The following is an 18,037-nucleotide window of genomic DNA, read 5'->3' on the forward strand; positions in this document are numbered from 1 at the left end:
GCTCACTGCCTGGTCCTGATCACCTCATGACAAGGACCTAGGCTGAACTCCTCAGAAGCCCATTCTACACACAAGAGCCAGATTCCTCTTCCTTCAACATGCCTTTTCCATGCCACTCTCCTGTCCACCAACCTGCTCCTTAGTCCCACTGGATCAAAGCTCTCCTGCCCAACACACCTGGGAACTTGGTTCACCCACTTCCAGCCCACCCGGTTTTGCCCCGCTCCCTTATACAACCCTCCCCTCTCTCCCGGATGATCTCCTGGCTCCCTCCCTAGACCTTTGACCACGTTGCTCCCCTCCTTTAGCAAGTCTTCCCTCCTCCCCTCTCCCCTATCCTATTGGTCCTTCTAGGCTCTGCCCAAGACCCATCCATGAGGACACTTCCCCAGACCTCCACAGCCCACAGCAGTCTCTGATTCCTCTGCACACAGTCACCACTACACAGTTAAAGGCCTAAGCCTGGTGTCCTCTTAGCCTCGTGTTGTCACTGTACTTACTGCCTGAGCTGTATGGGCTTTACCTCATCACCAAACCACAAATGGCCACCCAACTTGGCCATGTTCCTTCCACCTCCAACCTCAGCCTGGCATTCATTCCACAAATATTATCTGAGTGACTCTAATGTGCCAGAGAGTCCTTGTCCTTGTTCTTAAAACCCTTCTTACCCTTCAAGCACATCTTAAATGCCACCTGCTCTGTGAATCCTTCCCCAACCTCCCGCTGTTGCCCGCCCCCCCTCCCCCTGCAAAGGAGTCTTCATCTCTCTGCTCACCTTAGGACCTCCTGGTCGTCCTCCAGCCAATCTCCCTGCCTCCCCCATGTCCTCCCTAGATCCAGACCTTCTTTTCCTTACCCATGGCTAGGCCTCCTACAATATCCTATACCAAGAAGATGCTCAATGAATAGCTTTCACAGTGAACTGAACGAAACAAAATCTGCCCAATTCTCTGGCCAGTCTGGGCTCCTGGGTGGCCCCAAGCTCTGTACATCCAAGTGACCTCTTACTGTTCTTCCAAGACTGGATTTGGGCCCAGACTGAATCAAATGACCTCTTATCATTCTTTTAAAATTAGGTTTTCCTCTTTAATTACACCTTATCTAACCACATTCTATGTGGATTCTAATTACATAATTACTTCAAGCTCTGGGACTTCAGAAGAGGAAAGAAAGAAAGAAAGGAAGAAAGAAAGAAGGAAGGAAGGAAGGAAGGAAGGAAGGAAGGAAGGAAGGAAAGAAAGAAAGAAAGAAAGAAAGAAAGAAAGAAAGAAAGAAAGAAAGAAAGAAAGAAAGAAAGTGTGTATGATTACATAGGTAAGTAAACACATCAAATATGCATATTTATATATACCATATATCATTTTTCTGTTCATATACAATTTTGTAACCCAGAAAACATAGCCCATGGAGATGTCTGAATCACATTAAGGTAAAAAATCTCACTGGGTAGGAGGAGATGAAGGAGAACTTCATGGAGAGCCTAACCCTGAGATGGGCTTTGAAAGGGGCTTGAAGTCAGTTGCCAGCCCTCCCCCCTGCCCTTCTGCAATGAAGAGGGGGGTGCGTGTTTGGGCACAGTGGACTTTGAAAGCATGATCCCCCTGGACCCAAATACCCACCTACTCTGAATCCAGGCTCTCACTGGACTCTCTTCCCTTGGGGTACGTGTGCACACTTCTCTCCCTAAGTCCACCCTGCAGGTAGGGGCCCTAACTCTTCCATCTTGGTATTCGCAATCCTCAGTCGCTCCCCAAACCAGTAGGGGCATCTAGCAGACCCTCCCCCCACCTTATATTCCCACCTTATTAAAGTATTGACCTCTGCCACTACACTAAGCCTTCTCATGCCACCCTTTGCATGTTCTGGTGCCCCTGCCTTTATCAGGAATGCCCTTCTCTTCCAGCTCCCCCCACCTCCACGGTGGCCTCCACTGCAGCTGGTACTTGCCCTAATTTAGTGTTTATCACACCTGGGCACAAAAACCCTTTCATGTGCCTACCTCTCCCTTCAGACCAGTGGCCACCAAGCTTTTTGATCACACTTTCCTGTTAGTAAAATAGCTTTGAGCATATTTACTTATAAGTTAATTATAAAATCTGTACTACTATAAATAGGCAAGCTACATCTTTCTTATATTTGAATTGAAGAATAAATAGAACTTTAACTGATGTTTTCTTCCTGCCACTCAATCGATCTCTTGAGAGCTCACCCACTGCTCTAGATTAGGAACAACGTGAGGACAGCAGGGGTGTTTTGTTCTCTTTGTATTCCCAGAATCTGCTACAGAACCCAAAACTTCGTAAATGAATTAACTGACACTCAGAGAGTGAGCCCCTTCTGTGGGCCAGGCACATGCTGGGCTCTGGGGACAAAATGTAGATGAGAAACAGCCCTGGCCACTGTCATCATAGATCCTACAGACTTCTGGGGTGGGGGGGGGGGGCAGACAAACAATGATTTTCCAAACAAGTCTAACAAAGCAGCCGAGACAGATGCTGTGAAGAATGTTCTGTCCAGAACCACTGAATCATGAAAGCCTCCAACAGGAAGCTTTAACCTGCTCCAGAGGACTGCAGAAGGCTTCCCCGGCAACATGCTCCTGCAGGTGACATCTGAGGATGACCAGAGCTACCTAGGCAAAGGGAAGAAAGAACACTCCAGGCAAAGAAAATTGCACAGGCAGAAGTCCGAAGGCTGGATGGAGAAGCGTAAGTGCCAGGGACTAACAGGCTAATAAAACAAAATGAATGAATGAGCCCCCAAAGGATGGCGAGTTCTCTTCCCCATTACTCCTCCCTACTTATCAAAACAGACCCTAGCTACCAATCTCTGAAGGGGTTGCTCAGTCCCAATACTGTCCAGCCTCTGGGCCAAGCAGGCAGGTGGTGTAGGCCTCCCAGTCGGTCCTGCCAGCAGTGGGGTCCCCGCCCCTTCTGAGGAGCCCCAAAGCCCTAGAAAGACACTCTTGAAAACCATGCATGTTGCCATGGGCACCACCAATCAAAGACTCCTAGGCAGTTTAATTTTTTAAAGAGAGTGTTAAATATTTTACATCTTCTAACAGCACTGTTTCTTTCTTGCTACAATGGAAAGGAACACCCAGAAAAAATACCAATCTGCAAGACAGCCCAAGGAGGTGCACACACTGCCATCAAGGGTAACCTCTGGATTTCCTGGCTGCCCCAGTATATTTTCCTGGAGGGAACAACCTGGGGAATCCAGAACCACAGCCACAAAACCCCTTCTCTACTGGAGCTCCTTTGACCCCAGGAAGGGAAAATTATTCACAACGATGCTTCAGGTGAGTGTTGAAATAGCCCACGACCTTAATAATTCAAGACAAAACCAAGACCGTAGATTGTAACGTAGGCTGGCGGGCTGCGGGGCCTCCTCCTGCAGCTGTCTTCAAGAGGAGCCGTATCTTCTATCAGCGCTCAGACATGACTAACATTTCCCAGTTCCTGGGGGGCCTCGCCCCCTCACACCTGCCAGTGTTGGCTCAGTAATGCACCATATTCAACATAAAGGTCCCACAAAGCAAACACAAAACCATCTTAAAAGGCCTGAGACTGTCTTGGCCCAGGCTCGCAGGCCTGGCAACCTGTCAGCAGCCACCATCTAGCCCTGCTTAGGCCCTCGGCCCTCCCGAGTCCCAGCTCTCTCCAGCTACTCTACTTTCCATCCCTGGTTGAGAGTTTTCTTTCTCGGGAGACACTATTCATTTTGTCCTGCTTAAAGCAGCCCAGTTCCTACTTTTGCCTTGGCTTCTCTATCCAGATCCCTGGCCTGCTCTCAAGCCCACTGCCCACACCCCCGGGGCAGTGACAGATCTCCTAGCTCCAGTTCTGGCCTGTCTCACCTCCCCACTGGCTGCAGGAACCTCTCCTATCTCCAGGCTGCTGTGCGCACCGTCTATAAAAAGAGGCGCAAGCACAGAAGGGGCGGCAGTGTATATGTTACAGCAGCCTGGGAAAGACTCCCAAACATCAACATAACACGAAAATGTTTACATTGTCCCCCTCGATTTATCATAAATAGCTACAACCCCTGACCATCATTCTGTGCTCACAGGAAGCAGTCACCCAACACTGGCTCTGCCCCCACTAAAGACAAACTCTACATGGAGAAAAGCAATCTGCAAATGAATTATCTATTTACGCGTCAGCCTAGGAAACTGCTCCTAGGCACAGCCGCCAGGCTCCACACAAAGGGAAACTGTTTGGATTTCAAAAGATATGTCCTTGTGACCCTTGACACTGGGAAACAAAATTCCAAGGCTGGCCTACAATCTGCTGTTAATAATCGATGCATAAGGCATGATAAAAATGAGTATGAGTTTGCGCATTGACACGAGGACAATTCCGGGATCTTCTAGGCACCCATTCCTGTCACAGCGGCTCTGAGCTAGAACATCATCCATGAATGGTGGAAAGCCGAGGCACAAGCGAGAAGGAGATTGGCAGAGCCAATCTTATAGGTTAAGGCACAAGTACTCAGTACCCCTGATCATTGGTCCTCAGGCAGCACGTTAATGCCACGTTGAGAATCCAGGTGGCCAGGAACCGTCTCCACACAGGTCAGTCCTGGGTCCACCATCACTGGCCACCTGACTCCAGGTCTGTCACCGGCCCTGCTCTACTACCTGCCCTATGTGCCTCGCTTGGGTGAAGTGAGATGCCATGTGGGACATGCACGTCTAGAGCACAGTCACAACCCCCACGCCCATGCACTCCGTCACACTAAAACCTTCCTACTTCAAAACCGAAACAAACTGCCGAATACCTGCTGGGGAAGACAAGGGCCCCGAGCTCCTGGTGTTGAGGAGGAACCACCCCCCACACACACAAGGAGGGCAGGGGCCATGTCTACATGTTCACCAATACCTGTTCAAAGGATGAAATGAGTCCGTGGCTATTAAAGCATTTAAAGTTCCACGTGCAAGCAGGGATGCACCTATGAAATGGGACACCCTCCCAGCCCTGGGGCTAGCATCAGAGCTCTCTTTCTCCTCATTCAGCAAAACAGGGCACTTGGAGCCGCACCATGCCACACCAGATGGACCTGCTTGAAAGAGTGAGCAAATCGCCAAGCGACAGAAGCCTCAAAGAAAAGCCAGGATCCAACCGCCAAATGACCCAGGATCTGTCCCTTCTCTCTGCCTCTGGCACATCTCCCTGCTCCATGGGGATGATGGCAAATGTCTGCAACTTCACCCCTCAGAGGTAGAAATACAGTAGGGGGAGAAGCAATGTTTGGGGACAGGAGAAAGGGCCATGGGTAGAAGCAGACCAGGAGGAAAGGGACATCAAAGGGATCCTTGTTCAAAAGCCAGCGATGAGAACTGGGACTCAGAGGGCTTCGTCAACATGCTAGCATTTTTATATCAGCTCTCATGCCCAGAGCAGCTCGTGGCTTAGAAACATTCAGTTCTGTGTCCCTCTCCAGGTGGTTGGTCAACTCTGCAAACACAGCCCCGCCTGCCAATGTTCTTTTTTCCACTTTTCGGTCTCCGGTTTGAAAATGTCTCCTTGAGGGGTGTCTTGGTGGCTCAGTCAGTTGAGTGTCCGACTTCAGCTCAGGTCACGATCTCATGGTTCGTGAGATCGAGCCCCACATCAGGCTCGCTGCTGTCAGTGCAGAACCTGCTTCAGATCCTCTGTTTCCCCTCTCTCTCTCTGCCCCTCCCCAGCTCACATGTGCGTGCTCTCTCTCAAAAATAAATAAACATTAAAAAATAACAATAATAATAAAACAACATAAATTTAAAAAAAGAAAATGCTTCCTTGACTCCGCCAATAGCTTCTATCCACCTTCTCATTCTCAACATAGCAAGCAGAACGTGTCAGGCACAATTCTAAAGACTTGCATTATTGGATCACCCACAATGCCATGAGGTAGGTACTTTCTCCATTTTACAGGCAAGGCACCTGAGGCACAGATTAGTAACTTGCTCTAGGAAGCGACAGAGCCAGGATGTGAGCTCAGGTAGCCTGAGCGCAGAGACCACGCCCTCAGTCAGTCCACTCCCCACCTCACTTCCCAGCAAGAAGAGCCACGCTCCAAGAGAAGAGATCTGTTCCCAGCTCAGGCCCATCCCGCTACAGGACCTTAAACAAACAGCTTTTCTGTGCATCAGCTGCCCCAACTGTGAAACAAGGCTAATCGCAGACGGTCTAAAAACACAGAATCTTAGCTCTGCAGGCCAACACAGGCTGCCTAAGAGAACTTCTTGAGGTGAAGGGAACATACCGTATCTGTGCTGTCCACAAGGCAGCCACTAGTCACGTGTGTCTACTGAGCACTGGAAATGGGGCTTCTGTGAATGAGAAACTCAATTTTCTTTTTTCTTTTTTTTTTTTTTTGAACGTTTATTTATTTTTGGGACAGAGAGAGACAGAGCATGAACGGGGGAGGGGCAGAGAGAGAGGGAGACACAGAATCGGAAACAGGCTCCAGGCTCTGAGCCATCAGCCCAGAGCCCGACGCGGGGCTCGAACTCACGGACCGCGAGATCGTGACCTGGCTGAAGTCGGACGCTTAACCGACTGCGCCACCCAGGCGCCCCAATTTTCTTTTATTTTTAAAGATTTTTTTTTTAAAGTCATCTCTGCACCCAGCATGGGGCTCAAACTCACAATCCTGAGATCAAGAGTCGCGTACTCCACTGACTGAGCCAGCCAGGCGCCCCAAGAAACTGAATTTTAAACTGTATTTTATTTTAATTAATTTAAACATAGGTAGCCATATATGGCTAGTGGCTACCACGCTAGACAGTTCAGCTGTAGTCTATAAATTCTACGAAGGCAGCTGCTGGTTCTCTGTGGTCACTGCTGTATTTCCAGAGCCCAGCACAGACCCCGGTCTGTGGCTGGTGCTCAGTGATTCTTTGTTGAACAACTCAAAAGCAAAGAACTTTTTAGGTGCTCTAATGCGACTTCATCTCCTGCCCAGGGATTGACTTTCCAGGTTCCCTGGTCAACAGACATCCAACCTTGGCTTGATAAGGAGCCCAGGGCTTCCCAAATGCAGTACAGCAAGGAATGGCTCTCGTGATAGAAAGTGCTTCTATCAAGCCAAATTTATCTCCCTAAAATTTCAACTTACTAGTCCTGGCACATTAGCTCACAGGTTTAGGAAAACCAAAATAAATGATGAAAAAGCACTTAAGTATTTGTAAGCACTACAAACACAGGATTAGGTCTGTAATTCACTTTCTTAGTTAAGATGGATCAGATCTCAACTCGTAACAGTATGAGGCCGATTAAACAAATACGTGACTGTGATCTACTTGGAGGAAACAATCCTCTAGTGTCAGGGCTGTGGTACAGAACTGCTATGGCTGCTGACTCTACCATCATTGCACTTGACATCTGAGCCCCCTGCTCCAAAAGTGAGTCAAGGAGTGTGCAGCTGGACTCCCAAAAAGTGAGGCCTCGTTCTCCAAGCAGGGTCTGGGAACTCTGGCAGAGCGACTCACATTTTCTTATGTCCTTGATGTACACTAAGTGGAAAAGCCTAACGTGTACCATACACCTGCTATGCACCAAGGATGATATCAGACACAAAGAGGACTATGATGTGGCCCTCACAAGGAGCCCAGTCTACAAAGAGTGAGAGGTCAAGTTTGCAGAGTACGGACTGCGCAAGGATCTACCATCAGGATAAAGACATCAGGATAAAGACATATAAGCCAAACACAGTCAATCCAGTGTGACAAATGTCATAACGGATGTATATACAAAACACTGACCTGGCTGCCTTAGAAGACATACCTGGAAGGATCTTAGCACCATGCGTTGACACAGCAGGTATTCACCGCAGTGAATAGAATCAAATCTTGACCAATAGCTCATTTTAAGGCTGGGGAAACCAAGACCCAGACAGGTTAAGTGACTTCTAAAGGTGACTCAGGTCATTAGTGATAAGCCTAGAGATGGCATCTGAGTCTCGTCGCTCTCTAGCCCAAAAGCCTACAACGCTGTCTCATGGTGCTCCCTACCCTACACGGCACAGGGAGAATGGCAGGATCTGTTGCCAGTTACTACGTCTACTTCAGAATAAACAACGGATTTATCTTTGTAAGATTGTATGTTTGGGACTCTCTTGAAATCTCATGACTAACTGTAGCCATACCATCTTAGAAATGCGTGTTCAATCAGTTAACAAACATTTCTTGGGAATATACGATATATCAGGTACCAGTTTAAGGGCTTGGATAAAGAGATAAAACTTCCGGTCAAATCAGAGGATTAAAACACCCATATTTATCCCTGTTGTCTCCCAGAACCCCACCAGAAAAATTTGATTTTTAATGGAAAGGAAACAACAGCAGACAAGATACATCAACAAAACTCTGGAAGACAGAGAGCTGACCACCATGCAGTAGCTGATTCAGGTTTCCGCTCTGCTAAGTGCAAGCAGGGGAAGAAACCACTAAACAAGAGGGGACTAATGCCACAGAAACAGGAGAAGCCTCAGGAATTGGAGGCACCAAGGACTGAGAGGGGAGGGGACAGGGGCTAAAAAGAGACTCTGCTAAAAGTTGTTCAAGGAGCGATTCCAGCCCAGGGTCTCCCTGCCTGCAATCAGCTCAGTCTGGTTTCCCTCCCTCAGGAAAAAGGTAGAGATTCACTGTTTAGGCAAACTACAAGAGAGACTCTGATTCAGACACAGCTGAGGGAGGGGAATAGCTGAGAGAGGAAGGCAGAGAAGGGGGCAACCTTCAGAAAAGGACAGAGGGAGTGAAAGTCTGCATACCAAACAGGGTACCCAGCCTCCTTTGCCATCAAGGCTCCCAGAATGCAGGACAACCAGGCTATTAAACCCCCAGGCAACATTCTTCTCCAGGAAAACCCAACATCCCCATGGAAAAGATCTATAGGCACTGACATTTAGGTGTCACCAGCAGGAAAAAAGCAGGCTCTCTTCTGGAACCCTACAAGGAAGTTAAGCCCCCTTCCTTGTCACACAGATGCCCAATCAGCATTTTAGTATTCACTCTTAAAATATAAATGGACAAGGAAGGCTCCTATGGGAAATTCAGTAACCAAAACAAGCAGGAAAAGGGGCTTAGAGGAAACAAAGACAAAGCAGGAAACAACAGAAAAACACCAAACAGAACAAAACAAAACAAACTCAAAAAACAAAAAACCTGGGGCACCTGGGTGGCTCAGTCGGTTAAGTGTCCGACTTTGGCTCAGGTCATGATCTCGCAGTTCATGGGCTTAAGCCCCACGTTGGGTTCTGTGCTGACAGCTCAGAGCCTGGAGCCCGCTTCGGATTCTGTGTCTCCCTCTCTCTCTATCCCACCCCCGCTCGTGCTCTGTGTCTCTAGCTCTCAAAAATAAATAAACATAAAAAGAATTTAAAAAAAAAAAACACACAAAACCCAACATAAATGAATTTATTGCACCTATGAAACAAGATGCTATTAAAAAAAAAAAAAAGACCACTAGAGAAGTAACTAGGGAGTTCTAGAAAGTAAACACGGAAGTGTGTTTCATGCAAAACCACGAAAACAAAATTTAAAAATTCAAAAGAGTTAAGGAAAAGCTGAAGATGTCTCTCAAAAAGTAAAATACGGGCACCTGGGCGGCTCAGTTAGTTAAGCATCCGGCTCTTGATTTCACCTCAGGTCATGATCTCATAGTTTGTGGGATCAAGCCCCATGCTGGGCTCCCTGCTGTGCATGGAGCCTTCTTGGGATTCGCTCTCTCTCCCTCTGCCCCTCCTCCCACCACATGCACACATGCATGCGTGCTTTCTCTCTCAAAATAAATAAATAAACTTAAAAAAAGGTAAAAAATAAAATGAAAAACAGGAAATAAAAGATTTAAAAATTGTAAACTCAACCCAGGACGTCCCATATCCAACTAATAGAAGAGTTCCAAAGACAAAAGAAGAAAGGAAATTATCAAAGAAAAATATAAGACTATCTCCCAGGACTGAAGAATGTGAGTCTTCAGAGCAAAACAGCACACCAAGGACCCAGCACAATAATTTTTAAAGCAAGAAAATTTACATTTAAAACTTTCAGTGAGAAAAAAGCAGGTTGCTCATAAGTAATCGAGAATCAGAATGGCCATCTGAATTCTTGCCATTAATATTGGAACCTAGAAGACAGAGGCGCAATGCTTTCAAAACTCTAAGAGACAATGGCTTTCAACCTAAAATTCTAGACAAATCAAACCACCAATCAAGTGTAAATATTGAACAAGGGTATTTCAGACATGCAAGTTTGAAGTGATCAACTTCCACAGACCCTCTCTTAGAGCCTCCTGGAGGAATAAACCAAGAAAGAGGAAACATAGGATCCTGCCCAGGACAAGGTGAAGGAGCCCCCAGAATGAGTCATATCACAGGCCTAGAGGTCAATCAACCCAGAAAAGAGGAAAGGGATGGAGGCCTCTGGGAGGGAGGTCTCCAAGGGGAAAAACTGTAATAAAATGAAAAAGGAACATAGGTAATAAAAAAAAAAAAAAAAAAAACAGATGCTCTGAAATGCTGTCAGAGACTCTTTGATAATTAGCAATAAGTACACAGAAAACTAAGTAAGTAGAAAAAAGAAGGCAATTATTAACAACAAAAAAAAGATGTACAAGAAAGGAAATATCATTATAGCAGAACTACATGACTCAGCCATGAACACTATTTACATGGCCAAAATAACTGAAGCACTATCAATGTAACCCCAAACTGTGATGTAACCACATCAGGAAAACAAGATGGAAGGGAAGGGATGTATGTGGGAAAGGGACAGGAGGGGAGATGAGGGGAGTAAAGGATCCTCTAATCCATGGTAGGACATCAAGGAATAACATCCAAACTGAACAATCAGGAAACAGCACTGTAAGCAGGAACTTACAAATATAATAGCAATATCAAGAGAAGCAGTTAAAAGGGGTGGAAGTGACTACGGTAGACAGAATAACGGCCCCTCAAAGATGAAGATGTTCATATCCTAATCCCCAAGCCTATAAACACGTTACATGGCAAAGGGGAATGGAATTCAGGTTGCTAATCAAGTGAATTTAAAGGAGATCACCCCAGATCACCCTAGATCACCAGGTGTGCCCAAAGTAATCACAAGTGTCCTTAAAAGTGGAAGAGGGAGGAAGAAGGGAGGCCGAGGAAGATGGTGAGGTGTTCAGAGTGATACAACGGGAAAAGGACTCAACCAGCCACTGCTGGCTCTGAGGGCAGAGGAAGGGGGCCAGGAGCCAAGGAACGCAGGCAGCTTCTAGAAGCTGGAAGACGCAAGCAAGGAAACAGATTCTTCCCAGAAGGTAATGCAGCCCTGCTACCACCTTTACTTTAGCCCAGTGAGAACCTCTTCAGACTTCTAACGAATGCAACCATAATAGAAATTTACTTTGCTTCAAGCCACTATGTTGGTGGTAATTTGGTACTGCAGCAATAGGAAATCACATTCAGTGACTGACTCTGGAGAGTAATCCTGGTATGAGGAGGGGTGACACAGCGTTTCATTAACATTGCAATGTTACTTGACTTTTAAAACTATATATGTGAATATGTATACGACTTTGATGTAAATTAAAACTGAATTTAAAGAGGGATAAAACACAGATTCTTTCTTCAACGTTTATTTATTTTTGAGACAGAGAGAGACAGAGCATGAACGGGGGAGGGGCAGAGAGAGAGGGAGACACAGAATCGGAAACAGGCTCCAGGCTCTGAGCCATCAGCCCAGAGCCTGACGCGGGGCTCGAACTCACGGACCGCGAGATCGTGACCTGGCTGAAGTCGGACGCTTAACCGACTGCACCACCCAGGCGCCCCAAACACAGATTCTTTCTTGCCAGATCTCACAATCTGGTAGAAAAGACAGACAGGAATCAGCTACTGCTGAACACAGGGAAAACAAAACAAAACAAAAAAAAAACACCTCTTTCAGATGTGAGGAGAGTCTGAAAGGAGACCAAGGAGTCAGGCAGGCAAACGGAAAAAAAGGCCTTCTGGTGAGGGAACACGCCCTGGTGTGAGAGAGAACCTGGTCTTTCGGGACATGGATGAGGTCTGAACGACTGGGACATCCAGTGGGTCTGGCAGAGCCAGCAGGGAGGGCTGGGGTGGGCAGCTCTCAACAGGTTTGATGCCTGCGCCCCACTGCTGGCTTCTTCAGCTGGGGTACAGGACCTGCTGTGCATAATTAAAATGTGCATGGGTGCGTATCTGGGTGGCTCAGTGGGTTAAGTATCTGACTCTTGCTTGATATCGGCTCAGGTCACGATCTCACAGTCATGAGATCGAGCCCCATGTCATTCTTGGTGCTGAGCAAGGAGCCTGCTTGGGGTTCTCTCTCTCTGCCTGCCTCTCTCTCTCTCTCAAAATAAATAAATAAACTTAAAAAAATAATACTAAAAATAAAGTGGGCACGGACAAGTGAAGGCCCAAGAAAAACAGCATTTTCCTGGACCATCAGTTGTACTCAACAGTAAAGCATTTCAAATACTTTTATACTAAAACCAACACAGACATATTACAGAGTAGAATACAAAACGCATGTGAATTTTTAACATATTAACTAGAGATTTCAAGGCAACTTCTTGCTTGCAAGGCCGGCGTTAGACGCTACACTACCTGCTGACTACTGAGTGCTAAAACTCCATCTTCTCTGTAATTAATCTGAGTCAGAAGAAAATTTTAAAGCTGTACCGCATGCATCCATCAAAGCACCTGGGACTTCATACCCACAACCTGTCAGTGGGTGCCTACACTCCCCTGGGTCCCAACCAAGATGAATCAGAAGGCTGAGAAGCAGCTCATTCTTTTCCAAAGAGGTCTAGGTCCTGCCACTGACGGGGTAGGTCAGCTGAGGGAAACAAGGAAAAACCATCACACTGAATTCTTAGATGTACTCTCTTGGCCATAAGCCCACCCACCTCTCCGACTCTAAGCATTACCAGAATCACAGGCAAGAGCCCCAGCTTCGTCATCAGCACCCCCAACCTTTACAGTACAGGCCTCTATTGGAGAATACATTGCAGACACTCTTTCCATGGAAGGAAGTCAAGAAATAGGGCACATCTCTTGGGAGAGGGTGTCCCTTGTGTCCACAACACAGGGGTGGAAACTTTTTCTATTGTTGTAACTGTTTTTGTTGTAAAAACAATAGCCACATGACACTAAGCTGGGGATTTTTTTTTCTATAAAGAGCCACTACTAACCACAGAAGAAAGGGGGAGGGGGGTCAGGGAGGAAAGGGGAGGCAGAAATCAATAAAAGGCCACACAGAAAGGAGTAAAAAGCAATTTAATTGGGTTTGGTTTGTTTGTTTTGTGTGTAAAACACATACCCGCACATTCAAAAAGAATGAACTCAACTGATTTTAAATTAAGAACAGAGAAGATTAAATTTTAATAACAGTAAATACACTAAAATACACTACAAAGCTACATCTTTGACAGTAAAGAAAGAATGGGGGAGGAGGGTAAGAAGACACAACAGGAGGAGACAGAAAGAAATGTATAGAGGAAGAAGATGTGGGGAAGGCAGAATGGGACGACAAAGAGACACGCAGACCCACACACCTAACCAAACACCAGAAGAGGGAACAACCCAAGGATCTACAGAGACACTTCGTAGGCCCGACGAACCAGCCAAAGAAAACTACACCATACAGGCCAGTTGTTGGCTTGGGCTATTATCACCTTTCATCCTTGCTTTTGAACGGCTACTGATCCGTTAACCACTGTTCACAACTCTTTAATTGCTCATTGAAATTCTGAGGCTTAGCTCAGATCCCAGGCCAGAAGCTCCCCTCACGTGAGCTACAGTTCAGTGAATCAGTCATCTCCAAGTTTGGCCTCTGAAAAGGGAGTACATGAAACACTATCTCATAAAACATACAAAACACCAATGCAAGAGGATAAAATGCTGCTTGAGTTGAAAAGAAATTCCACGGAAAACTTAGTTTTGCACGTAAAAAACAAAAACAAAAACAAAAAAACCTGGGACTTCAGCAGAACTGGGTCCCACCTCAGCATTCTCCGGCATCACCACCAGCACACCTGACTTCCCACATGTTCAAGTTCTACCTGCCCGAGTGGCTCCAAAGGCCTCAGCTGACCCTAAAACAAAGCAGCCTCTACTACACTCTGCAGTCTACGGGCCAAAAGGAGATCCTAACCCCAGCCTGGCCTCTCGTCCATCCACTCCCACCCCTGTCTACATCAAGCCTCTGCTCACTTACTTCACTCCAGGGGCTCAGGAGTCTGTTATCACAGCTGGCAGCTCCCTTTTCAGCATCATCCCTCTCTCCTCCAAGCTTGGGGTCTGTGTTTTCCCCTTCCCCACCTGACCTGCCCCCAACCTCTCCCTTCTTCACCTCCTATTTCCTCCTTACTTTTGGCTATCCCATTTTAGAATCTCAGAGGAGGAGGGACTTTAAGAGATAAATCTAGAATACAGGACCTAGAATCTACCCCACCTGGGTTCCTGCCCTGGCTTTGCATCTTGCTACCTGTATGACTTTGGACAAATCACCAAACTTTCCTAATCTCTCAAATTCCTCAGTGAGGGGGGTGAAACCTGGCAATCACAGAGTTTTCTTCCAAAGCTCATGCTCTAAATATCTGGAACACTGACCTGTATAACCATAAATAAAGCCGTGAGTGAAACACACACAGGAAAAGAGAACGAATTCTAGAAACTCCCCTTCCTTAGCATTCTGCCAATTCGAATCTCCCCAACCAAACACCCACTCAGACGGTGGGTGCCTCTCACTCAGTGGGTGCCTCTCACTCAGGGCCGTTCTAGCTCCTAATTATTTGCATACAGTAAAAACCTTCTGAGTTGTACTAATCAAGGAAAAGGCCAGTCTGAAGCCATCAGAAACCGAAGTCGTGGAATATTCTTTCATACCATTGAGCAATACTGTGAGTTTAACATCAGTTTAGCAAACAGAATAGAATCTTAAAATGCCCTCACAAACTGTACTTGTGAATCTAAGAACAGTAATGCTGTCAGGAACCCCTGGAAATGGTCTTCTCCAGAGTTTCCACTTTTTTCCAACAAGGACACAGGCCCAGAGAGTGGAAGCCACTAGCCCAAAGCCCAAAGCAGGTTAGTGGCCAGGATCAAAGCCAGCTGTCCTGCCTCTGGCCCAGACCTTCTCCACCAAAGCTTTTTGGAACCTTCTGTTTCCTTTTACAGAGACAGATTAAATCCTAAATTACCAGTGAGTGCCCTCTACAGCAAATCTATGTCCATGTCCAAGGAAGGGTCCAGAGCTAAGTTTGAATGGCCATTACCAATGCTACCTAATAAAAGCCTTCTTTCCAGAACCCTGTCCATTCATACACTGCAAAGAAAACCCCAGACTCTGCTATCTATATTCAACTCTATTTTAGGGAGGGGAAAAGAGAGGAGAGCTGAACAGTCCTTTGTTCTGCCAGTAAGAAGCATCTGCTCGGCCTTTCCCAGAACTCCTACCTCACCCCCCATTATTCCCAATCCCTTCAGAAAAGTTCACAGGAGCTCTCCAACTAGAAAGAAAGAAAGCAGGTCAGAGGAGGAAGGGGCCAACAGGGGGTGGGGTCGAAGGGAAGATGACAATATCCTCCCATCTCTTTGCCCCACAGGGTAGAAAGCATTTCTTTTCAGTTGCTAATTCCCTGCTGGGAAGCCACCAGTGACAGTTCAACTCTGGGCCCTCCAGCTGAGAAATGAGCTCTCTGCAACCCCAGGACAACTACCCTTTTCCTAACTGTCCCCTCTAACAGTGCCCTGAGCAAAGGTGCCAACAGACCCACCCTTCCCTGCCATCCCCTTAGGCCAAGAGCCTGAGACAGCAGAGCATGGCTGGCAAGGAGCTATTTAAGGCAGCATCAAGAGGGTGGGGCAGAAAACTGCTGGCAGCATCCTCTTCCCCCACCCCTCCCTCAAGCCAACACACACACACACACACACACACACACACACACACACACACACCCTCTTGTGGGTAGACAGCCATCTAGCTCACCTGTCTCTAGGGGCTGTAGATCTGGAGTCTCCAAATGTCCAGCATGTGCTTTCTGTCATTGAAGCTGCTGTCCCCATCTGCTGCCCACCCCACTTTTAATCCACCCCTTCTCTTCAGTCACCACCAAGCTACCTCTCCAATCAAAACCACACAATTGAATCTAAATAGAGGAGCTTGAAAACCAAGGAGAGTGGAGACAGACAAGCCATCCCCTGGCCTCCACTTATGAGAAGAAAAGTGGCCGGGGGGCGGGGGGGGGGGGGGTGATGTCAGAGGCCCGACTGCTAGATAGGTTCCATGATGTCTCTAAACGAACCTCCCTCCTATTGACAGCGAAATCAATTCTGGCAATTTCAGCAGGTCGGCCCTGTGACAACAGGAGCATCCCAGCGCTCAGTTTAAAACAAAAATCCAAAGGCTCAGCCAGAACATGCTGGGAAAACCCAGGGTCTGGATAAAAGGAGCCACGCTCAGTGGGATCCCTTCTGCTTTTATGTAGCAATGTAATAGCGTAATAAATTCTGTCTGCCTGAAGAAAGCATGCACTGGTGAATTTCAAAGCCATCTTACGACAGCGGATGCACGGGGATGCAGAATTCGACAGCATATTCCCCCATGAACGGTACATAATGACTTCAAGCCTCTTTCCCCCTCTATCTTGAATGGCGCTGCCGCGTATCAAGGAAGCCACCTCGGAAAGCAGCCAGGTGGGAGCCGGGGATGCCCGGGGAATTCGGAGAAAGGAGTTGGCTTTCTGTCCATGTCGGTGATAAGCTGCCTAGCAAGATGCTGCCAGTCACTCTGGGGAATGAAGGAGCATGGGCGGATGGGCACGCACGGTGTTCCCAGACCCACACACGTACCCACTCATTCAGGCGGGTCCTAGGCCAGACGGATCGTCCTAGCGCCCCTCCCGCCGCCTTCTCCTCCTGGGGGATGCTGATAAATGAACACACCTGCGATGCCTCCATCCTGCCGCTCGCTCCCTCCTTCTTCCTCTGGCTGCTGCAGAGGAGCCCCTCCTCGGTAGTTTCACTTTACAGCGCAAACCCACCCGGGCTTTGATGTCTCCTCCACCCACCCATATTGCAGCCAGCCTGAGGCAGGCGGACGTTCTCTCCTAGCAGAGGCCATGATCGCACGTACCCCCACCCACAAAAAATAAAACAAAACCTGAATCCCGGGAAGCCCCGCACCCTGGGGAACTTTCCTTGAGAAACTGAGGATCCACCCAGCAGGAAGGAAGGAGGGTTCGGTCAAGGGGGACCACGGTTTTCCCAGTGACCACGGGGGATGCTCTGGGGGAGGGCGTCCCCCAAGTCCTTCCAACAGCTGGCCCTTTAAACGCGCCTCCTCCTAGCGCGGAACAAAGGCGCCGCCCGCGGGGGCCGGGCCGCCGCACGCCCCCGGCGCCGCCGCCGCCGGTCGGGCGAGCGCGGGCGGGCGAGCGGGCGGCTGGCGCGGGCTTACCTTGCGGGTCTCCGGGCGGGCGGGCGGCGCGCGTCCTGCCCCACTCGCACTACACGCTGCAGTTGGCCCCGCTCTGTTTTTCTGGGACTCGCCGCTGACTTCACCGACACTTCGCGGCCGGCCAATGGGCTGAGGCGGCCGCCCCCTCATTAGCATGCGTCTGGAACCGTCCACTCCGGCAGCGCCGGGGCGGGGGGCGGGGTCAGGGGGCGGGGCCCGGCCAGGCCGTGACAGGAAGGGGCGTGTGCGCCAATGGGAGGAGAAGTAGGGCCCCGCCGCCCCGCCCCGCGGCATTGTGAGCCGAGAGCGCGGGCCCGCGGGTCTTCGGCAACACGGCGTGCGCGGTCCCAGTAACCCTTTACGTCCTGGTTGGCCGCTGGCTGGGCCCGAGGCTGGCCCCGCGCGCCCTCTTGGTCCTTCAGAGGGCTAGCCTGCGGGGAGCTGGGAAGGAACCTAGGCATAAAAATAACAGCTAACATGTTTTGAGTGCATATGTTGCTTAACCCCTGTGCCCAGTTTGCTCATCTGTAAAATGGTTGTAACAGTAGGATGTAGTGAAGGTTAACATAGTTAACATATGTC

General features: G+C 48.3%; 1 protein-coding gene across 48 annotated transcripts in view; it reads right to left on the bottom strand.

The window, feature by feature from the left end:
- The window catches only part of SORBS1 (sorbin and SH3 domain containing 1), a 231,542-nt gene extending 213,990 nt beyond the window's left edge, over window positions 1–17,552 (bottom strand). For all 48 annotated transcript variants that reach the window (XM_045438321.1, XM_045438318.1, XM_045438311.1 and 45 more), the window contains exon 1: window positions 17,456–17,552. The gene's annotated coding sequence lies outside the window, so the exon portion shown is untranslated. The remainder of the gene's footprint in view (window positions 1–17,455) is intronic.
- Window positions 17,553–18,037: the final 485 nt, after the last annotated feature.

Source organism: Leopardus geoffroyi, chromosome D2, assembly GCF_018350155.1.
Source record: "Leopardus geoffroyi isolate Oge1 chromosome D2, O.geoffroyi_Oge1_pat1.0, whole genome shotgun sequence".
Taxonomy (NCBI): Eukaryota; Metazoa; Chordata; class Mammalia; order Carnivora; family Felidae; genus Leopardus; species Leopardus geoffroyi.